Source organism: Leptopilina heterotoma, unplaced genomic scaffold (assembly GCF_015476425.1).
Source record: "Leptopilina heterotoma isolate Lh14 unplaced genomic scaffold, ASM1547642v1 Lhet_164, whole genome shotgun sequence".
Lineage (NCBI taxonomy): Eukaryota > Metazoa > Arthropoda > Insecta > Hymenoptera > Figitidae > Leptopilina > Leptopilina heterotoma.
This window is the reverse complement of record NW_025110880.1, coordinates 202,571-228,527: the sequence shown is the minus strand read 5'-3', so window position 1 is coordinate 228,527 and position 25,957 is coordinate 202,571. Positions and strand designations below refer to the sequence as shown.

The 25,957-nt window shown below is 24.0% G+C and overlaps 1 protein-coding gene across 1 annotated transcript in view; it reads right to left on the bottom strand.

The window, feature by feature from the left end:
* The window catches only part of LOC122499057 (uncharacterized protein DDB_G0287625), a 274,973-nt gene extending 264,445 nt beyond the window's left edge, over positions 1 to 10,528 (bottom strand). The window contains exon 1 of the mRNA XM_043607120.1: positions 10,214 to 10,528. The gene's annotated coding sequence lies outside the window, so the exon portion shown is untranslated. The remainder of the gene's footprint in view (positions 1 to 10,213) is intronic.
* Positions 10,529 to 25,957: the final 15,429 nt, after the last annotated feature.

The window sequence follows — 25,957 nt, the reverse complement described above, 5'->3', positions numbered from 1 at the left end:
ATACGATTTCATATCAATTCCGAAAAACGATCATTTTTTTGCAATTCTTAATCATTTATTTTGTTCTTTGTATTTTTTTTCAAATTTCCATTATATAGCAAATTATTCATCATTTGTGAATATTCGAAAAGGTTACCGCCGCATAATTCCAATGCAAATATTCGCCATAAACAAAGTGACGACTATATAATAATTCTAAATTTGGACCATTGTTTGCCAACATATATAAGTGAAAGTTTAATTTTTCTTTTGCATGAATAATTATTTATTTGTATTTGACATCTCTAGGAATGTGAAAATGAGAAAAATGGCAAAAGAAAAAAAAAATAGTGACGGCACGCGGTTTGCGTAGGGCGCGACTATAAACATATACTTCGAATGGCATTTAAATCAACTCGATGAACAGGCAGGAATGTTGTCCTGCTTCTCAGTAATATAACGGTAAGTTCAATCCTTGTATCCTGGCGCGTTATATACCCCACCCTGAAAATGTAAAAGCACCTGTGGTTGCAGCACAATTTTGTGGTACTGTTATATTCATTCACAACTGAATTCCTCCTGTGTTTCAAGTTGAAATGTTTCAAAATATATCTACATTTCAAATTGAAATCAATGATAAATTAGATACCAATATAATTATCATAATAAACCAATATATCTCTTGTGTTGATTAAAAAAAACGAATATTTCCTCCCAAATGTAATCAAGATGTTAGAAACTAAACATTTCCTAAATTCTTCTTTTAATATTGAATGAAATTAATCAAAGAAGTTTCTTTGATTAGTAATTTTCTTTCGTTTAAAAAAATAGATTTTTTTGTAAGTTTGTAGAATTTTTTCAGAATGATACAATTGTTTATTTCATGAACAACTTTAAGTTTAAAATAAAAAAATGTAATCGAAGTTCGCATATTTCTGAACTGAAAAATACACAGTAAAACGTGAAGTGTTAAAATAACACCAGAATGGATTAAAATAATCTGCAACAGTTTAATCCCTCTAGGATTAAATTAACACCACAAAGGATTAAAATAATCTACTTTGGTGTTATTTTTAACTATGAATGAAATTTTACTTTAAATAAAACATCAAAGTCAACGATTTGTAAAAATTCAACGAATTTAGCTTCTCCAGGTAGAATAGTAAGTTAGTAAGTTAGTTACTAAGTTACTAACTAACTTAGTAACATAGTTACTAAATTCAATTGTGTTCAAAAATTTTAAAAAATTCTCGTCAAAATTTCAATTCTTTTTATAAATAATAAAATTCTTCTCTGATATTCAATTATTTTACAAAATTTTAATCAAATTCTTGTTAAAATTTCAATTATTTTCAAAAGTTTTCTAAAATTCAATGATTTTCAATATCTACTATTTCAATAAAATTTTACAAAAGAATTCCATTATAAAAAAAAATTTGAATAACATTCTACGCAAACATTCAATTATTTTCATAAATAATAAATATTTTTACAGGAATTCAATTATTTACAAATTTTTTTATAAATTTCTTCGCAATAATTCAATTATTTTCATAAATAATAAAATTTTTGCAGGGATTCAATTATTTTCATAAATAATAAAACTCATTGCAGAATTTCAATTATTTTTAATGCAATTTTAATCGAATTCCTCGAAAAATGTAATTATTCTTAAAAATTTTATTAAAATTCGTCCAAAGAATTTAATGATTTAAAAAATTTGTTCATAACATTTTTTATGAGAATTTAATTTCAAAAAACATGATATTAATAAATTATTTATTTTTGTATTTAAATAATTGAATTTTCGTAGAATTTACTAATAAAAATAGTTTTAAAAATGAATTTCAGTTAAAATTTTAGATTATAATTAAATATTAAAAGCATTATAACGTGGATTTTTAGAAATAATTAAATTTTGAAAAAGTTTCAAACTAAAATCATTAAAATTCTTAATTTTTCATATTTTTGACGAAAAATTCTGTAGAATTAATTCTTTTTAAAAGTTTAATAGGATTTTTATTGAAATTATTTCAAGTTTTTATTTTTCAATATATATTTAATTGCAGAATTTCCGTATAATTGAAATTTTGTAAAATTGAATTGTAAACGAATGAATTTGAAAATTCTCATAAAACTCATCGCAGCGTTTAAATTATTTTTCATACAATTATAATTGAATTTCTTGAAAAAAGCAATTATGTTCATGAAAATTTTAATAAAATTCGACAAAAAGAATTGAATTATTTAAAAATTTGTTACTAAAATTCTTTATGAGAATTGAATTTTGAGAAACATTAAATTATTCAATAAATTATTTACGTTTGCATTTAAATAATTAAATTCTTGTAGAATTTTCTAATATAAAAATTGATTTAAAAATTAATTTCAGTTCAAATTTTAGATAATAATTAAATATTACAAGCATTATAATGTGGATTTTTATAAATAATTAAATTTTAAAAAAGTTTCAAATTGAAATCATTGTAATTCTTAATTTTTTATATTTTTGACAAAAAATTCCGTAGAATTAATTCTTTTTAAAAGTTTAATAGGATTTTTATTGAAATTATTTCAAGTTTTTATTTTTCAATATATATATATTTAATTGCAGAATTTCCGAATAATTGAAATTTTGTCAAATTGAATTGTAAACGAATGAATTTGAAAATTCTCAAAAAAGAACTTTTTCATAAATTATTAGAAATAATTTATTTATTAATTTATTTAAAGTTTGGACGGACAAAAAAGTCCTTAACAAAAGAGATCTTATATTCTAAAGAAAATTACAAAAGAAATAAATCATAAAAATAATGAATTTATTGTAGGATTTTAGTTAAAAATACTAGAAAAAAATTTAATTTTAGAGAAGTTACAAATTATTGGAGAAATTCAATTATTTTCAAGAGTACTAAAACTCTTCTTAAGAAAAATTTTATTTTATTTTTTTTATTTTATTTCATAAAAATGAATTTCAGTTGAAATTTTAGATTATAATTGAATATTAAAAGCAATATAACGTAAATTTTTAGAAATAATTGAATTTTGAAATTAATTTTTTTGAAAAAGTTTAATTGAATTTTCTTTTATATTATTTGAAGTTTTTATTATCTAATATACATTTAATTAAAGAATTTAGGAATAATTGAAATTTCGTGAAATTGAATATTGTAAACAAATGGATTTGAAAATTGCCAAAGAACTTTTTCGAAAATTATTAAATATAGTTGATATAATGTAAAATTAAATTTTTAAAAATAATAATTGAATTGAAGTAATAAAAATAATTTGGAAGAAGTATAATATTCTTATAATAAAAAATAATGATTTTATTACTTGGTCATCTTTAATTATTATAAAATATGAAGAAATCGATCACTCCGAGTCGAAGACTCGGAGTTATCGATATCTTCATGTTTTATAGTTATAAAAAAATGTAATAAACCAGAATTTCATTCATTGTAAAAAATAACACCAAAATTGATTATTTTAATCTTTTTTGGTGTTAATTTAATCTGCAACACTTTTTAATATCTCACGATTTACTGTGATATTGTTTGTCTATTGTGGTAAAAGTAAATTCAATATGCAACAAATAATGATATTTATATCAATAAAAGAATTGAGAGAGATAATTTTTCTCACTACATCCTTCGATGAGACGCGTTCTCACATTTCACTTATGCCATCGCATCATCTACTATACTCTTTTTTCATGATCGATTCAAGGTAAAAGCAAAATGACTAATGAAAGTAACGACATTTATCGTAATATTTATCTTCAAGTTGTTTCTTCAAACTTATCTCATTAGTCACTGAAGGACTACTACTCCCATCATCGATTCCCCAGAGTACCTGACAGAATTTATCTTTCATATGTATATGCTCAACAAATTTTCCTTTTACGAGAGACTGTCAAATGGCTCCTCAAATACGAAACTTCATGAATTGCTTCATAAATTAACAGTTAAACTCTTATCAAAGTCAAATCGATATTCCTTTAATAATAAAAATCGATTGAAAATCAAATCAAATTCTTCACTTTATACTGCATTTCGCAGAATATTTTATTTTATCCACAAAATTGTTCAATTAAGAAATTCTAAAAAATTTCTGGAATGAAAGTATAAAAAGAGAGTGAAATGATAGAAATATGAAAAAATACAGAAAAATGTGAAAAGTAGGTACGAGACAAAATAATCAAAAATATTAGAAAACTCATACTAAAGAGACACTTATGCGCGATAGTGACATACATGGTCCAACCCTGACTATAAGGTTCAACCTTGACATTTTCTTTCAAATGTTTATAACTTTTTCATTTTAAACCATCAATTCACGAATTTCATCCAGAGTGATCCTCTTTTGTAGATTTTTCATCAATATAACTCAATTGCCTAAATTTATTTTTCTGAAAAAAGTTATAAACAAAACTGAAAAGTTGCTCCAACCCTGACTATGTTCCCCTACATAGGTATGTTACCACAGGTCAGGGAAAAATTTCCGAAAAATATATATTCGAAACAATTTTCCTGAATCAAGAAAAACTTGTAATTAAACTCCCACTCGAAATGTTTAAAACTCAAAAAAAAGCTCTCAAAAAAAAAAAAAATCTTCTAAATGAAAATACCTTTTACTTGAAAGCAAATAAAAAACAAAACATTTCCTATTTTCTCAAAGAGATTTTTCCAATTTAATCGAAACTACTGATTTAAATCCTACATCAAAAATCAGTCGAGATTCTTTTTTTTCAGGAATGTTATAAGAAAAAAAAAATACAAGAATCTCCTCTATTTAAAAATACCAGTAATTCCCCTAAGCAAAAAATAAAGCAGAGAAACGGAATAATAAAAAGTGTAAAAGGTCAGTCTGACAAAAAGTGTGTTGCCCGCACACACGTTTTAGGTCCACTTCGTGCGTATAAATTAAAAGCATGCGGCTCTTATATATAGGGACAGACAAAATAACATCAAAAGATACACGTTGAAAAAAAATACAAACAAAAAAAAAACATGCAGAAAAAAGAAAAGGAAAAAAAATAATAAAATAACAGAAAAATCAGGGAAAAAACATCAGAGAAAAGATAGGAGGAATATATCAAGAGCGTATATATATATATATATATATATATATATATATATATATATATATATATATATATATATAACGTAAATGCAAAAGATAGCTTGCACTGGCGTTAAGGGGGTTGTGGAGACTGCGAATAGGGATGATGTGAAGTCTGTATTTAAAGAATGAAATTACTCTCGATGCCTTTATACAAAGTTTATCGTTCTTTTTTTCAATTTCAAAAGAAAAAAAGAGAAGAGGCAAATGTAGTATTTCATTATTCAATTGTTTTATGTGTATGAGAATTGCGTAAATGTAAACAAACACAATGGTATGTACAGATTGTATAGACATAAACGCGTTAATACGCTAAATGGCATAAGAAACATTCGACTCTCACTGACAAGAAAATTTTTATACTTTCCCATTTGTCATCAAAACTGAGAATATCCTGTTTAACAAATAATAATATTCTCCTTCTTGGAAATAGTATTTTCTCGTTTCTGAATTACTCCGGTTTATATACTTTTAAGGTTTTCAACTTTATTTAAGAACATGAAAGTCATTTCGACAATATTACATTATTTTATGAGTATTTTAGTCACTATTATATGTACACACACAGCAAAGAAACAACAAAAATAGTTCGTTGGAAATGACAAGAAGAAAATAGTACATAAAATATAATTCCGAGTGCACATTGTCAAAAAATTTATTTTTTTCAAGACAAAAATTATTCTATTTTTATTAATTATTATTAATGATAATTATTTACTGTTAATACAATAATTGTTTTATTAAGAACAATATAAATATTTATCAGAACAAATATTCCATAAAATATACTCTCTACATTTGAATCAGTTAAATATCATCTGATAATCAGTTACTGATTTTTTTCTTAATCAGTTAAAAATATCTGATTTTCAGAAAAAAAATTTCATCTTTTTTAACTTAATTTCCACTTAATAGAATTTTTATATTTATTTCATTTTTCTTATTTCACAGAATTAAAAATTATTTTATTTATAAAATTCTTATTTATTTATTGAATTATTATTTTAATTCATTTCTTTCAGCAAATAGGAATTAATGCTAATGAACTTTTATAGTTAATAAAGAAAATTTGTATTGCTTTAAATGCAAACGCTCTTATTTTAAAATCAAATTGAATTAGAGTGAGCTTGAATTGAATTAAAACGAGAGTTGCATCTTATTTTAATGTAACACAATTTTTTCTAATAATTTAATCAAGTTACATAACAATTTAAATAACTTATTTCAAAGTGTAGCATTTTCAAATTTTCCATAAAATTTTTCAAGATTTAAAATGCAAAATAAATAATAAAGAAATAATTGATAAACATTAACAATCAACAACGAATTGCGAATACAATAAATTATCAACTAAGCAATAATTAAATATTGTATAATTATTATTAATTAAATTTTAAATAATAATGATTTTTAATTAAATGTGATGCGCTCTGAAGAAAGGTACATAAGAAGCAAACAATATTTTAGATTATGTTTACAATTTTTGGAATAAAAGTACACAAAAGGGGATCAATTATATTAATATAAGATACTAAAGTTTTAAGTCTTTATTTCAACTAAAATGATTAATAAAATTTTTAGCTTTAAAATTAATTACGGATACTGTTAATTTAGTTAAAAATAACACAACAAAATAACCTTAAAATAATTGTCTTCGTAGGACTTTTTCTTCACAGCGCGTCTCAAAAATATTAATAAAAAAAAGAACTAAATATTGAATAAATAATTCATTACTAATGAGTAATTTATAAATAAATATTAGTAAAATAATTAATAATAATAAAGAATATCGGTAATCTGTTCGAAGTTTGAAGTTAGTTGCTGTTTGCTTTTTTGTTTCTTAACTTTTTTATAATTTTTCTTTTCAAATATTTTCAATTTTAAAATTAATGTATTGAAAATCATCGAATTGCTGCAAAGAATTTTATCAAAAAATTTGATAATAATAGAATTCCTTCAAATAATTTTATTCTTTAGGAAAATAACTGAATTCTCTCAAAGAATTTTATTAAAATTTTTAAAAGTCCTAATTAAATTCTTTTGAAGAATTTCTTTGAATTTATTTTAAACTAATGGAGTTTCTTTAATAATTTTAATTAAAAATTTTAAAAACAATTGAATTTTATGAAGAAGAATTTAATTAAAATTGTATTGAAAATAATTGAATTTTTGCGAAAAATTTTACTATTTATAAAAATAATTGAATTATTCCGAAGAATTTATTAAAATGTTAGACAATAAATGAATTTTATGTTAATATTCAAAAATTTAAATTCTTTCGAGGAATTCTATTAAAATTGCTTTGAAAAGAATTGAACTTCTGCAAAGGATTTTATTATTTATAAAAATAATTGAATTATTGCGAAAAATTTGACTATTTATAAAAATAATTGAAACGTTTCCAAGAATTTATTAAAAATTTAAGAAATAATTAAATTATTATGAAGAATTTTATAGAGATATTTGAAAATAATGAAATTTTTTTGAGAAATTCAATTAAAGTTGTTTCGAAAATAATAGAATTTTTTTTAAATATTTTGAAAATAATTGAATTATTTTTAGAGAATTTTAAATTCTTGTTGAAATTGAATTTTATTTAAATTTTTGAAAATATTTCAATTCTTTAGTGTAATCTTATTTAAATTGGATTAAAAATAATTTAATTCCTGCAAAGAATTTTAGTATTTATAAAAATAATTTGATTTTTTCCAAGGATTTATTAAAATTTTAGAAAAAAATTGAATTTTTTCGAAATGTGTTAAAATTTTTTTTAAAAATTGCATTCTTTCAAGGAATTTAATTCAAATTGTTTTGAAAATAATTGAATTTTTGTAAAGATTTTACTATTTGAAAAAATAATTGAATTGTTTAGAAGGATTTATTAAAACTTTAGAAAATAATTAAATTTTTAGTGAAATTTTATTAACATTTTGTACTTTATAAGTGAATTTTTTAAATTTTCATTGTGAAATTATTTAAAAAATTTATATTTGAAAATAAAAAATTTTGTAATTTGCATAACAATAATAAATTGAATATCACGTTTCGCGCGCTAGCACGCGTAACATTTGCTAGTAAATTTATGAACCAAATAATAAATAAATATTAAATAATTATTAGAATATTCAATAAACATTGGTAATTTTATTAGTTAAAATTAAAAATAATAATAATAATAATTATAACAATTTTGTTAATTGAATAATGAATAACTGCAAGTAGTACAAAAATGCACAGAGTATAAGGCAATAGAAAAATTAAATTCTCGTTTGAATTCTGCAAGCTTAGAGAATCTATTATGCACCTATTCTTAAGAACTGTCTGAAACATTAATCAAAAGTAAAATAAGGATATATGAAATATAAATCACATTTTAATGATGGACTCATTCCGTAATGTAATTTATTCAGCTGCGCTCTATGCTTAGAAATCCTGTTATTTTGCAAAGTTTCGTGTAAAAATTTTGAAAAACAAAACAAAAAATATATAAAATAAAAAATACCGGAACTAGACATATACAAATATTACGACCGATCATAAAAGTCTTTCGACCTGCCAATGCAATATACGTCTGCGTACAGATCATAACAGTCTTCGCAAAGAAAGAGTCAAATGAAACGACCGTCTAGGCTGAACGGTTAATAATGCAACCTTTCAAAGTAACCGAGGTATCTACAACTTTCTAATCTCCATTATAAATAAAAAAAAAAATTCCTCAGCACGGGACACTTAACCTTTTACTTGGCACTCCAATGCACAAAATGCACTCTTAATCGTTTTTCCATTATTACTACTATTTCTTAATCAAAATATTTTTCACGCCTTATGACATACGTTATTAAATATTAATAACTACCTATAAATATTTCCAATAAAATTAATTTCTTAAAAATTTTTCTTAATTTTTTGATTCTTAGTTAATTTTCAGTTATTTTAATTTTACTACTTGTAATCGAAATCTAGTCACTAAAATAATAATTATTCAAAGTAAATCTCTATTGTTTATATTACTGAATTTTTTATATTATCTCTCTAAATTTAAATTATTTAAAATCAAAATCTTTATTAATTTAAATTAGTGACTGACTTTTTGTTTTTAAATTAGTAAATTTCACTAGTAAATTAGTAAAACTTACTATTTATTAGTAAAATTTATTAATTTAAATTAAGAGAGATTATTATTAGGTGTTATAATTATTATATATTATATTAATAATAATAATAATAATAATTATTATTATTATTATTATTATTATTAAGTAGTAGTATATTTATAATTTTGTCTATTTATGTTTTAAACAAATTTCATGAATGAATCATAGAAAGTTTAATTAAGTTTTAAGATTTTTTTGATAAATAAATGTTAATTTTATTAATAATAATTATCAAAAATTAAAAATTATTAAAACTTTCTTCTCTGATTTAACTTTCAAATTAATTTTTTTCTAGGGTTAAAAGTTAACTAGATAAATGAATATTAAATAATTTCTTAAAAGTAAAAATAATTATATTTTGTTTTAAAAAATAAAAAAATTAGTATTAAGAACTGTAATTAAAAAAATGTGTCTTAGAAAAGAATGTTGCTATATTGGAATTGACTCGGCGAAATTTAATGCCTGACGTGCGTAAACATATACAATCTCAGTATTCTCAGAAGTATAGATTAAACTTAAATAAATCGATAATAATTAGTAATGTGTTTTATAAATTAATTTAATAAATTAACATTAAAAAATAAATGAGTTAATTTAAAAAATTAATTAAAAAAAAAATTTATTACAAACAATATTAACTTTAATATCGAAAATAATTGAAAATATTAATTGAATTTTTAAACAAATTTCTTAAACTTTAACCATAATATTCAAATTTTAAGACTAAGAATTTAATGATTGAATTCTAATTAATCCTTAATTGGTAATTACATAATTCTAGTAGTAAAACTATCAAGAGATTAAAAAAGAATTTGATTTTTGAAATATTGAAAAATAATTTAATAACAAATTTCCAATTAAAATTGAAATGGTGAATTAATATTTAATGTTTGATCATCAACTTAATTAAAAAGCGGTAAAAATAATTCTTCAAATATTTAATTAATTTCTCTCACCTTAGCAAATAGTGTATAAACTCCCTGTTTAATTAATAATACAGTTCAATCACACACAGATTCAAATGTTCACAGAATTTTTTTTTTCAAAATATTCCTTTCGGTTGAAATTTTTTTTTTTTTTTTGAAAAATTAAAAAAATCACTGATTGAAAATAAATTTTTCCAAAAATCTACAATTATTCAATAATTGAATTTAATTTGGAAAAATGAGAAACAAGTGGAAATAAAAATTTGAAATTTTCAAATGACACGCGTGCCGGTAAAGGATTCAAATGAGAGAGGAGAAACGGTATCACTGTACCGTCCGTTAGGAAGCGCGCGAAGCAACTGAAGCTTCCGAGTTTCCTACCAGCTGGTAAACGGTCCGACTCACACCGTCCTGCACCACTTCCAGTTTCCCAGATACACGCCAAGTGTTAATAATCAACTTTATGAATGACACAAAACTAATGTCCCCACAAAAAGTCTTTGCCCCTCAGAATTTGTTAACTTTGCAAGCATATAACTCTTTTAAAAAAATTTTTTTAATTTTGGAATAAACAGTTAATAAAGCGTAGTTTATCTGTGCAAATAAATATATGCTATTCATAAATGGAATAAATTTTGTTCCAAATTTGTAATCAAATATGTATAAAAATGTCCCTTAAAAATGATACTTTATAAAATGTATGTACTTTTACTATTCCCTGTGATGTTATTAACAATGGAAAAAATTTACAAAACGTATAGCAGATTTATTAATAATTAACCTTTATATAGAAGTTTAAAAAATCCTAAAATTATGTTAATTATCGTTGTAATGAGCATTTTTATGCTAATGTGCTATCTGGCTTTAGAATGAAGATAAAGCTTTGCGACAAATTGTAAAATATCCAGTACAATATTCAAAAATATTTAAGCTAAAAAGTTGTTAATTAATAATTTTAATTTTTAAGAAAAACGGCATTTATAAAGGTTAATTATTAACAAATCTGCTATACGTTTTGTAAATTTTTTCCATTGTTAATAACATCACAGGGAATAGTAAAAGTACATACATTTTATAAAGTATCATTTTTAAGGGACATTTTTATACATATTTGATTACAAATTTGGAACAAAATTTATTCCATTTATGAATAGCATATATTTATTTGCACAGATAAACTACGCTTTATTAACTGTTTATTCCAAAATTAAAAAAATTTTTTTAAAAGAGTTATAAGCTTGCAAAGCTAACAAATTCTGAGGGGCAAATACTTTCTGTGCGGACATTAGTAAAGTTTCAAGGCAAAAAAAAAATATTTCTTTTTTATTTTCTATACTTTTAATTCATCAGAACTATAACAACAATAAAAAAGTTTTTATGTATTTTGAACCATTTTTCTTCTTAAAGAAAATAATACAGCTTTACTAGGGTAATTTGGGGTAAATGTAAACAAGGAGTAAATGTAAACAGTAGATGTTTCAGCTAAATTTACCAATTTAAAAATAAGTACGACGTCAATATTTTTACCTTAGCTCACCTACAAGATGTTCTGAGTATTGCCAATATTTTATAGTGTAAGTTATCTTTTAATGCAAAAAAGATTGAAAATCAAAGTTTTACTGTTTCAGTATTTTGTCTCGCATTTGCATAAAAATAAATTAAAAAATCAAACTAAAATTTGTAATTCTTCCTTATTAATGCCCTAACAAAAATTGACTTTGATTTTTGATTTTCGTAAATTTACCTAATAAATAATTAAGTGTTTACATTTACCCCGAGAATTCGAAAACTCGGGGTAAATGTAAACAGAACTTGAAGTACATTTTAAAAGAAAATAATTGAATAAATTTGCTTTTATTTCACAATTTCATCACTTTGGCAATGTAAAATTACATAGAAAAGGAAATTAGGTCAAATTTTTTTTTTGAAAATTTGATCAATTTTTAAAAATATTTTTAGGTTCATCCGCTATTTTTAAAATTTAAAATTTGACTTCAAATTCGTATTCAGCGACCTCAAAAACCCCCGAGTAGACAGATTCAAGCAAATTTGATCAATTTTTAAAAATATTATTTTTAGGTTCATCCGCCATATTGGATCCACCATTTTGAAATTTAAAAATTCGATTTTAGATTCTTATTCAGCAACCTTAAAAACTTCTTTTTACCAAGTTAAATAAAAATCAATTAAAATTTGTTCAAGTTATTCAAGTTTTTACATTACTAATTTTGTAATGGTTGATTGTTTATTTTATATGATACATTATCAGTCAACTGGTTGATTTACTATACATCTACGAAGAATTTTTTTTCAGTTTTTCCATCCCTTAAAACAGTAGTATACTTGAAATAACTTGTTTCTTAAACCACGCTTAACTACTGTGGTGTTTACATTTACCCCGAATTTTAGGAAAATTTCAAAATCAAATCGTTTACATTTACCCCAAATGACCCTATATTTAATTATATTTTTATATAAATTATTACATAAAAATATAGTTAAATAGTAAAATTGGAAAAGAGTAATATTCTCTTTATTACTTGACAAGCAACAATTCGCGCGCGGCTGACTTCTCACTCCCTTTTTTAAATGAAATTAGCAATTTCCAAAATAATAATAGAAACATAAAAATTTTTAAATCGAATTTTTTTTATAAAAATAAAATATGAATTAAAATATATTTTTAATATTATTATAATTAAGTAAATTAATCATACATTCTGGCATAGGGAACTTAGGGAAAATTCAGGAATTTTTATTAATAAAGTACTGAAAAAAATTAAATTTCTAGAATTCATAAGAAAATTCTGAATTTCTATGTTTTTAAAAGAGTTGCGTTTACAATTTTCATAAATAAATGAACTTCAAACGGTTTCAATTTCAAATTTTATAAAATTTCAATATTGAATGAATTTAATTAAAAATTTTAATGGACTTAGATTTTTGAAAAATTTTAATAATTTAAAATCTTCTAAAATTAGTTGTCAATATATAAATATATATATATGGGTCATTTCATTTAAATTGTCATTTTCAGCCTCAACAAAAGTTGAAGTAGCAAGTTTCGATTCTGTAATTTAAACCAAATTTTTTAAACAGTTATATATATATATATATATATAAATATATATATATTACATTAACGAAATTCAAAGTGGTCGCGCAATTAAAGTAATATATTTCACATAAAAGACGTTTTTTGTCAAAAATAGTACAATTTTTCAAAAAAAAATTTTCTGCAAATTTTCCATTTAATGATGATTAATTTGTTAGGGACAAGTACTGTTTCGTTACTCTTACAATTATGAAACTCAAACGAACCATAAATTTCACTATAAGGTCACGTTTGATAAAGAAAAAAATTTTAAATTAAGCAAAATACAGAGAAAAGTGAGTTAAAATGAAAAATGACATTTTCATTTCGCCAAGAAAATAAGAATTTGCTATTAATATATTATTTCATGACTCTGTTCTATAATAGTTAATGCATTGGTAAAGTTGAGAAACATAGTTTTATGTCTATTTATTTAACATTTTAGAATTGTTCGAAGGTAAAACTTGGGCTAAAGGTTTGGGACACTCATGACAGAATACAACACTCGTTACATTCGTTGGGAAAAAAATATTCAACCCATTTTAATTAAATTGTTACATTGATTCTCCAACAAAGTTTATGTGGTGTAAATTTTTTATACATGTTTGTGTATTTTTATTTTTATGCAAAGCAAGAATCTAAACTTAACTTTAGGGACATTCATACATAAACAAAAAAAATTTTAATTCTAATGCAATTATTGACATAAAACTTGTTACTCTGCTGTTTTTGGGGAACTGCTTGCGAAACTGAAATCGGATTTCAAAAATTCAAAATGGCGAACGAATTTTGTAAAACTCATAGAATTCAGTTGAAACTCGTTACTCGGGGGTTTTCGGGATCGCTGATTACAAATTTGAACTTGAATTTTAAAATGTCGAAATCCGACTAACGAGTTAGTCCTGTTTTTGAAAAAAATTAGTATCAAAAGGCTAGTCTGGCCAAAACACCCCCGTTTCGACTAAAATCGACAAAAATATACTTCTTATTTATGAAAATATACATTTTAATTATTCAAATCAAAATCCTAAATAGCCAAAATATATGCCTTAGGGGACCTCCTCCGTTGTGGGACACTTATGACATGGACACTCATGACATTTTGCTCGTTTTTGCTTATATCTATGAACAGGTTATATTTATATCGACAATTCTAGTCTCATTCGAAAGAGAATTCAAAACTATTATGAATAATTTCATTCTGATATTGAATATTAAATATTAATTTACCAATTTTTAAGACGGGACACTCATGACAGTTTTCTAATTACATTAAAATCTTTTCGTTTCTCCCACAACGTAAAACTTTCACATTTGGAAACACGGCATTCAATTTTTTTGAAGTTGATTCGTCGTTATCTTCTGCTGCGGATTCGTCAGTAAAACAGCTTTTTAGCTCCCTGGATAAATCTTTAAACACGCATAAATACAAAATTTTGCATTCCAAGTAAAATAATGTAAAAGTGAGGGACACGTCATTCTTTTTTTTTAGAAGGGTTAAACAATTAAATAAAGTTATCAGCAGTCAATTTTCCTTACATATGTAAGTTATAGTTCACTGCAAAATTTTTGTTTATTTGTGATAAATTAATATAACAAAAATACGTGCACTTGAAAACTAATAATTCACTCCTGGACATGGGACACTCATGACATTTTGCCTGCATTTCGTTCTGCCATTATTATACATAGCATCTTTACATGCTTGCAAGTTGAAAAAATGTTAAAAGAGATTGCATTTCACGACATTGGAAAATAAATTTTACCAAAAACTATAACAAATAGTTTCTACTGGCAAAGGACACGATTATGACAATTTAAATGAAATGACCCATAATATATTTAATTAATTTTTAAAAATAATGGTTTTATAGAAGAATTTTAGTTAAAAACACTAAAAAAAACGAATTTAGGAGAAGTTACAAATGATTGCAGAAATTCAATTATTTTCAAAAATAATAAAATTCTTATCACAAAATTCAATTATGTTCAAAATTTACAAAAAAAAATCTCGACAAAATCCCAATTATTATTTTTGTAAATAAGAAAATTCTTCTTCAAAATTGAGTTATTTTTAAAAATTTTAATAAAACTCTTGTCAAAATTTCAATTATTTCCAAAAATTTTCCTCATTTCAATGATTTTTAATATCTACTACCTATTTTAATAAAATTACCCAAAAGAATTCAATTATTTAAAAACAGTTTTAATAAAATTGTACGTGAACATTTAATTATTTTCATAAATAATACAAATTTTACAGGAATTAAAATATATTTACAACCTTTTTATAAGTTATTCTTTTCATAAGTTTTATAAGTTTCAATAACTCAATTATTTTCAGAAATAATAAAACTCATCGTAGAATTTCAATTATTTTTAATGCAATTTTAATCGAATTCCTCGAAAAATGTAATTATTCTTAAAAATTTTATCAAAATTTGTCCAAATAATTTAATGATTTAAAAAATTTGTTGATAACATTTTTTATGAGAATTTAATTTCAAAAAACATGAAATTAATAAATGATTCATTTTTGTATTTAAATAATTGAATTCTTGTAGAATTTTCTAATAAAAATTGATTTAAAAATGAATTTTAGTTTAAATTTTAGATAATAATACAATATGAAAATAATTTTTAAGAAGTTACATTAACAATATTCTAATAATATAAAATAAAGATTTTAACACTCGATCCTCTTTAATTATTATAAATCTCATATTCGTAAATAAATTTAACAGAAAATTTTTTCCTTAATTTTCTGAAAATTTTCATTTTCAATTAAATTTTGTAATTGACAAATATAATTTATAAACATTATTTTCCCTTATTTAAAAGAAAACTTTGAATTTTATTAAAACAATTGAAATTAAGAAATAGAATTGATGCATATTATTTCCTTATGAAAATTAAGAATTTTCTACAAAAATATTAAGAACCCTGTTGGAAGTATATGGATACAAATTCTATCCAATTTAATATTTTTTAATCCAAAAGATTAATAAAGATAGATTAATTCTATCATATTTTATTCGTGTCATTCCTTTTTTATCCTTTAGTTATCCATGACAATCCATATGTATCCTTCTTTTCAGCCACATAAATTTGTATATGAATAGATCTCAAGAATGTTATCTAAACCAATCATGATCCTATCCTTTCAATCCTTATTAATACATTCTTAATTCAAAATTTAATCAATCTTTATTTATCTTAACTTTTTTATATCATATTTTTTATCAAACATAATCTATTTTAAATAATCTTCAATATTTTCTATCTAATGATCTAATTATAGTTTTATATTATATTTAAATAGATAGAAAATTTTGGATAGAAAAAGATAATTTTTAAAAGATGCAAAGTATATACTTAGTTAGGATAGAAAACTTTTATCCATTTCTATCTTTCTACTTTTAACAGGGAAACGGGAATATCTCATATTTTTCTTTTACAAAAGAAAAAAATGAGTTTTTAAACAATATTGTTATTGAGAAATAAAAATTATGCAAAAAATTGGTATATTTCCTAATTCTTAATCAAAATTTTTTAACAATTAACAATTTTCTAGAATTTTTTATAAATAAAAAGGAGAATAATTTTGCTGAATAATTTAGATCAGTCAAATAAAATTTGCTATAGAAAAAAGCATATAACTAACAAAAAGGGTATTTTTTTATTTGTTAATCATAATTTTTTTTAAATTTTCTAATTTGTAATATTATTTTATTAAAAATCATGAAAAAATTCGGTTTAAAAAACATTTTTTTTTGTCGCTGATGACGAAAATGATGTCAAATTTTCAAAATTCAAAATGTCGGATCCAATATGGCGGATAATTTTAAGATTGATATATCAATCTTAAAATTATCCGCCATATTGGATCTGCCATTTTGAATCGTATACGATTTGATAGAAATTTATTTATCGGTGGGTTTTAGGGTCGCTGAATTCGAATTTGATGTTGGTTTTTTAAAATTCAAAATGGTGGATCTAATATGTGTCGACTAAAAATATGTTTACTTGGGGGTTTTAGGGATCGCTAAATCCAGAATGTTTCTAAATAAAAATGTGATTAAATAAAAATTCTATTAAATGAAAATTCTGCCGTATAGAAATTCGATCCTTAATTGGCCGAATTGTTATTCTATTATTGTTATATTATCAAAGTAAAAGTTCGAGTGTGCCTAGATATTAAGAGATTTATAAGCTAAAGCTACATGGGTAACCAAAATGATAGAAAAATATAAAATTACGAAACAAACAATAAACAACTGTTTAAAAAATTTATCTGCAATAAAATTGTTTCCACATAAAAGTCTCCTTTATAATTTATATATTTTTATTGTAAAGAATTTTCGCATGATTTCCATTTTCATATTAATTCAATGTTCATAAATCATTCGCAAATTTATATTTCAAAGGAATGTTTGTAAAACTAAATTACCATTTATGCAATTTCGTAACATTTTCGTTTATAATTCTCTTACTTTACTTAAATTTACTATTGCTTATTTATTTACTGTCTTATTATTTTTAAATGTAACTTTTCTATTCATACAATATAACTTGACTGTCATTTATATATGCTACTCTACGAGAAAAACACATGTTTCACTTTGACAAACAAAATATATTTGATTGATTGATGTTTGCAAAACAAAAAGTTATTTTTATACTTGACTTTAACGAAAAATCGTAGAAATAAATTTTTTATGGTAAATTTGCAGTCAACAAAAATTTTGTTTTCAATTATTTTATGGAACACAAGATTTTGTTATAGAAAATATATTAAAGAACGGTTTTTTTTTGCACAAATAGCAGTAATGATTTTTTCGCTGAAAGCAACAATTTTCAGTCTTTGCAAAATATTCATCTCTGATATTCTTCTACTGCAATTAAATATCGTTGTTTATTTTAAGTATTTCACGATTTCTTCTATAACCTGATACGGCAAATTTTTCTCATTTAAAGGTGTTTGTATGTATTTTTTTTTTGCTTTCAGACAATTTGAAAAAAATCCGAATCCCGTTAAAAGTCTCTGGATGTAAAAGCTGACGTTTCTAAATGGACTCAGGCTGAAAGCGCAAGAGTTTTTTTTTCTGGATATTCTATTTGAAATCAAAATGAAAAAGTAAATATATGCTTTTTTTCTGAAAAATATAGTCTAAACATTTTTTACATTTTATCTGAATCATCTGATTTTTACATATATGCAATATTGTTTTTTCTATATTTTATCAAGAGAATTTTTTCTCCAAATAAATAGATGTGAGAGAGAATATTTTTTCTCTAGAAAATTATTTCTAGAAAATAATTAGTAATAAACTTAAAATAAAATTAAAAGCAATAAATAATAAATCTGACAATACGGATATATATTGTCTTAAATATTATATTGTATAATCTTAAAACTTGATTAACTCCAAATTAAAATAGACTTTAAAAGTAAGTCTTTAAAGAAAACACAAAATTTTGGAAAATAATGTTTTTCAAAATGAAATTACTTTTTACGATAGGTGTTGCAAATAGTTTATAAAATAGTAATTTAGTTACTTCATTTAGAAAACTGCGTGCTTAACATATAACATGTAATATATGTTATTTATATTACAAAGTTAGGTGTATGCTTATAACTCTCAACTCATTGCTAACCTATTATTTTATAATGCACAATGTTATTATACTGGTCAGATCCAGAAAGATAATGTATAATGATAAAGGAAGTCATATTACGTAAGAATAATTTACTGAAATAAATCACCTGTAAAAAAAATTCGAGACATTATTACCGAGTTTTCAAGTATTTTTATTTTAACAGTTTCAATAATTTTCCATTCAAAGAGAAAGGAGCTTATTCGTTTACCAAGAGTCTCTAAACATCATTCTTTTCAATTGACATTTCACAATCGATGTACAATCTTCTTTCAAGAGAAAGCTTATTAAACGAACATCCTAAACCGTCACTTTTCTCCAATTGAACGTTTGACGAGATCGATTTATTTTCTATTTTATAAATTTTCACATGTAAATCATAGTAAGTGATTTCTTTAAAATTATAGGGTCAATTATTTTTCACTTGCCATCGAATTTATAAAATTCTTAAATGAAAAGTAAAAGTAAATTTTACACTACAAAAATATATAAAAAGAAAAAATTATCATTACGAATACGCATACTATAAAAAAAACTAATTAGACGTACATCAAAAATTAAAAAATTTCTTCTCTCAGTTTAGCTTATATTAAAAGTCACCAAAGTGATGATTGATTATAATACCTTAATCACATTTCTTATCATTTGGAAATAAAATTTTAGCAAGTAATTATAAAACCAAGCAATCTTGTCATTTATTTACCTTGTACAAACGAGTTTTCAGAGTTTCGAATTTAAAAAAAAAATTCCAAAAAGTATGTCACATTGATTGATCAAATATTCCGAAAACAAAATTATATCTTTTTTAAGACTATATAGAAAAAATGCTGTCAATTGAAAATTAATGCACGAATTATCTCGAGAGTATAAAATTTATTTTTTCTTTATTTCAGAATGACTTGTTTAAAAATTTTTACTACATAACGGAAAGGTGTAATTTTCATATTTTATATACACTGACCTAGAAAAAATGTATTGCGATCAAAATATTTTGATTAATTGTTTTTTTACTTTATTCTAATAGATAAGGAAATTTAAATTTAATAATAATATTGTAAATTGGTGGGGGAAAATTGAAGATTTTCACGGTCATAATACGATTAGTTCAGTAGTCTCAAAGTGTTTCACAATCGCCTCCTAAAGGAGAGGTTTATCTCAAAGAGGGATATAATCGAGTCCTCTGTGGAATGTGGTAAAGGCCGGAATCAAGGTCGAGGAAGAGGGCTCTCGACCGGTTACGAAAACCAAATAATATTCAACATTTGTGTATTGTCGATATGTATTTAATGGATTTGCGAAAATAACGCGCAAGGAAACTTCTTCTTTTATATAAATATATTTGTAGGAGAAAGAAGAGAAGGGGAGAGAGAGAGGATATTTTTGTGTTGGCGCGGGAGTTAGAAGGCAATGAAAGAACATATCATCGACCACTCAAGAACATGTCATAAGATGAAAGCTGTGCGAAGACGTTAATCGAGCTCATTTCTTTTCTCCTTCCCCTTCAAAAGTTGTTGACTTTCAGTCCATTTATTACACCGGGGCAATGGACCAAAAATCATTTATTTTCAATATGATATTGCAATATATTTCCCGTTGGAAAAAATATTAATCGTTTTCTCAACAAAATTGAATAAATAACAAGTAAGAAAAAAATATATGAAGGAAATAAAACATTTTCTTTGAAAAGGAGAAAATAACTGAATTACTCTGGTCAAAATACGGAACTTCAAAACAATTTCTATATTCTATAACCGAATGATTAATTTAACAAATAAAATTAAACATATAATATATAGTTTTGAAAAAATTATAATTTGATAACAAGAAATAGAAAATAAAATATAGAATAAGATTTTACAACTCAAGGATACTTGTTTAGAATGAAAAACAATTTTTATATTCTTTCTTCCGTTTACTCACGTGATAGCTCATCGATCACTTTTAAATCCAAGTTCTCATCTGGTACACTCTCAAAAGTACCTAACTCCTCGTACAGTCTGTTATATACCTTTTGCTTAGCTTATATATATATATATATATATATATTTTTATCGCCTTCATACACAACATCCGGATTTACGAACCGACCATTCGTTCATTTTTCAACCCTTGCTTTTACGTTCACAATCAAATATGGCTTATTTTCCGAATCAGAGATAGAAAAAAGCGAATCGAACGCGAGAAAATCCGATGTTATTCTATTTATCAATATACATTTACTCGAGGAACTAAAGATTTTGTTGTAAAAAAATTTTTTATAAGTGATTGACAGCATATAAAATAAAAAATAAAATATTTTATGGATTGAAATTCAAGCAAGAATTTACAACTTTTATGAAAAAGAAATGTTTCCATTTATTTTGAAATTTGTGCCAAATGGAGCATATGTTTACACTTTCAAGTAGAAAAAGTTCTTGCGCCAGAAAGTTCAAAATTTTAGTAGATAAAGTCATCAAATAAAAATACAGGGTTGCCACAAATATTTAATTTTATTTTTCCCTGACTTTTTCCTGATTTCCAGACAAAATTTTCACTTTTTCATTGACCCTAAAGATTATTCTGATTTACTCTAAAATTTATTCGATAGTTATTGATGTTATAATTTTATAAAATTCTTCAAAAACATCAATAACTTATATTTAAATAAATATTTATTCATTATTATTTTTCTGTAGGAATTAAAATTTTTTAAAACATTCAAATTCAAACCTGTTTGAAATTCAACAACTTATCAGAATATTATTAAAAAACATGAAGAAGGTGATATCTTCGAGTCGAAGACTCGAAGTGATCGCCTTCTTCATGTTTTTTAATAATTTAAATTACCATAAAATTTTTCAAAAAAAAGTTAATTATTTACAAAAATCCTAATAAAATCCTTCGCAAGAATTCAATTGTTTTTACAAGTAGTAAGATTTCTCAAAAAAATTCAATTATTTTAAAAAATGTAAACAAATTCGTTGCAATAATTCAATTATTTTCATAACTATCAAATCGATTATTCGGTAATTTATTTTTAAATCAATTTTTAATAGAAAATTCTAGAACAATTTAATTATTTAAGTTAAAAAATAAATTATTTATTGAATAATTAAATGTTTCTCAAAATTCAATTCTCATAAAGAATTTAAGTAACAAATTTTTAAATAATTAAACTCTTTTGACAAATTTTAATAAAAATTTTAAGAATAATTACATTTTTCGAGGAATTCGATTAAAATATTGTATCAAAAATAAATAAAATCCTGCGATGATCCTGCGATGATTTATGAAAATAATTAAAATTTTCTCAAGAATGTGATTAAAATTTTTTTAAAATAATTGAATTTCTGTGAAGAATTTCATTATTTATAAAGATACTTGAAATTGTGACAAGATTTTTGTTTAATTTTTGAACATAATTGAATTTCTGCGAAGAATTTTATTACTTTTGAAAATAATTTAATTCTTCCAACAAATGTTATTCAAGTTTCTAAAAATAATTGAATTTCAGTGAAGAATTTTATTATTTATAAAAAAAATTGAATCCTTGCAACGAATTTTATTCAAGTTTATAAAAATAATTGAATTTCGGTGAAGAATTTTATTATTAAAAAAATAATTGAGTTCTTGAAAAGAACTTTGTTAATTTTTTTTTAAATAATTGAATTCTTGCGACGAATTTTATAAAAAATCTTTTTAAATAATAATTCATATTTTTAGAAAAATTTTATGAAATTTTGTATTTTAAATAATTAAATTCCTGTGAAAATTTTATTACTTATGAAAATAATTGAATTATTTCGAAGAAATTTTTTTTAAATTTAGTAAATAATTGAATTCTAGTGAAATTTTGCCAAAATTTTGATAAAATTTTAAAAAATAATTAAATTTCGATGAAAAATTTTATTATTTATAACGATAATTGATATTTTGACGAGAATTTTGTTTTTAATTTTTTAACATAATTAAAATTCTGCAAAGAATAATTTATAACCTTTGGAAATAATTGAATTCTTGGAATCATTTGTAACTTTTCCAAAATTCAATTTTTTTTTAGTATTTTTAACTAAAATTTTTCTATCAGTCTAGTATTTATGAAAATTGTAAAAATGGTTATTTTATATTTAAAAATTAAGTTATTTAAAATGAAATTATTGTCAGAAACAGAAAAAATTGAAGGTTTTGTATTAAATTTCGTGGTAATTTCATAGTTTACGAGGCAAACAAAAAAAACATCAAAATTCAGAGTTTTCTCATGAACTTTAAAAATTCAATTTTTTCCAGTACTTTTAATAAAAATCCCTGACTTTTCCCTGACCAATTTTACTTTCCCTGACTTTTCCCTGAATTCCCTGACTTCCCTGACCTGTGGCAACCCTGATATAGTAGGGTAGGATGGGGCAAGGATTGTTAGGTAAGACCTTTTCGGATCTAGCAGCCAAACCTGAATATATGTATCAGCAAACGAATAGTATCTTTGGAAAGCCTAGTTATTTGGTTATAATTTTGCTATATATTATTTTGCTGTAGACTCATCCCCTATAACAAAATTTGTTATTTTCTCACATTCGCGTTGATGTGACATATATTTTTTTCATTTTTAATCTAATTATGGATTTACTTTCGTGAAATACTTGATACCTTTCAAATAAATTTAGTGAGTAATTAATGATTTGTCGATAATCATCTGGATTTGTTTTTGAATAATCTTCCATTTCCACATGTTCAGTCACATAATCTTTATAATATTTTTTATATCAATTCGTCTGTCTTTATTGATTGCCTCCTTCAATTATTCTTGTGTCTGACATCTAATACTTGCTACGATATAAATATGTCTATCAATTGATTTTCCTTCATTAGATAGAACATATGATTTGAATCGACTTCCTAATTTTTTTTAATTCCGTTAACTTGTATTTGATTGTTGTACTCTTTATTTTTTTAGTTTAAATTTTACATTTATTAAATATGAATGCAAATCCTCAAGTCCACTATTAGACTTTTTTGCTGGAGGTATTAATGCAAAATTTGTTATACCTTTAGCATGAAAATATTGTTGAACTCTAATCATGAATATTATAAACGTGTACCAATGATTATCGTCTATTATTTTTCTGAAATCTAAGTTTACCTCATTTTTTCGAAATTATCTGTAATAAAGAAAACTAAAATTTCAAATTAAAGAGTGAAGAAATTTGAAAAGTCTTTTTTCTAGAATATACATACCTACAGAATAAAATTTCTTACAGCCTAGTAAAAAAAAAATAAAATCTTTTAACAATTTTCTAATCAAGAGCACTCATCGTTGTAAATTCATTGGTGACGACGCGTGTGCACAATGCACATGTACCTAAACGCATTTTGAACACGTAGCATCGTTCGCCTAATGTTCATGCACGCTACATGGCCATACACGTCGCGTCGAATTACAATTTACTCTGTCGTTCGACGGGCGTTATAACGCTCCTCTCGCTTGCTGTGCTCTCTCCCTCTCTCTCTCTCTCTCTCTCTCTCTCTCTCTCTCTCTCTCTCTCTCTCTCTCTCTCTCTCTCTCTCTCTCTCTCTCTCTCTCTCTCTCTCTCTCTCTCCCTGCGTACAGGAACAAGCGTCAGTTCGCGTTATCCTCGAAATTGCCAGGTACACATTACGCAAAATTACCTCTAGCAAGAGCAGCGCATGTTTTGTAGTTGCACTATATGTGAACATCGGTAAATACGAAGTAGTAGTCGTATTCTTCCAGCAGCACTACATTTTAGATGTGTTCGTGTATACATAGAGATATACATTGTGGACTGCCAACTTTAATGCGAACTGCAATGCGAATAAGCACTTATGCTATGCTTAGAAAGGCTACAGAACTTTAAGACTTCCATCAAACAAGTCCAAAGATTATAAGCCTTTCTGTACAAAATACCTACACATTTCCTGGTAATTATTCCTTAACAAGATCTACGATAGACTCCGAAAAAAAATGTTTCAAAGTACACAGGGCTCGGATCGTCTTTAAGACTCAAAAAAAGTCGCTTTAGTCGCATAAATTTACAACAAAAGTCACGAAAAGTCGCATAAAATTTCCGAAAAAGTCGAAAAAAGTCGCATGAAATCTTAGAAAAAAACGACAAAAAGAAAACACAAAATTGTAAAAAAAATCACATTTCTCGACAACAGATACATTAATATCAAACAATCCGAAATAAAATTTAAAATATATAATAAAATTCATAGCAAAATTTTAATTAGGTATTTTTAACAAATTTTTAAAAAACTCTCTTTAAAATGTCAATTATTTTTATAAATAATAAAATTCTACTCCGAAATTCAATTATTTAAAAAAAATTTTAATAAAATTCTTCGCAGAAATCCAATTATATTCAAAATTTTTTTTTTAATTTTTCGTCAAAATTTTATAAATAATAAAATTTATCATAAAAGTTTAATTATTTTCAAAAGTTCTGATAAAGTTCTTTGCAAAATTCAATTATCTTCAAAAGTACGAAAATTCTTTAACCCCTTGGCTGTCAACGAGATTTCCACTGTTTGGGCCAAAAGTGTGTTGAAAAATTTTTTATGCAACACAGCACTGTAATACGCACTTTACGCCACCTGTTTTGCAGGTTGTAAGTTACTTATTATAGCCCGGTGCGAATAATGCTGGAGGGGAGTACACTTTATTTCGTGTTAGTTACATTATAGACCCTAGTTACATTATAAACCCAATAACCGGGTTATAATGTTACTATTTCTGTACAAAAGTTGGATATAATGTAACTAGATGCTGTCAGACGCACAGTTCCCAGAGACTCTCACCAAATGTATGCGCATGCGCATTCGCGCTTGGTGAGGGTCCCTGGCAACCAACTCTACTGTCAAAACCTAACCTAAGATTCGCGATCGCTCGTGTGAAAAATTCTGTTTTTGTTCTTTAATGATATTATTTTTATTAATATGTCGAAGCACATGACTAGGTTTCGGGGGGCTTCGCCCCCCGATGCGTCCGGTGGCTTGGGGTATTATTAAATGCGGTTCTTTGAAATGTC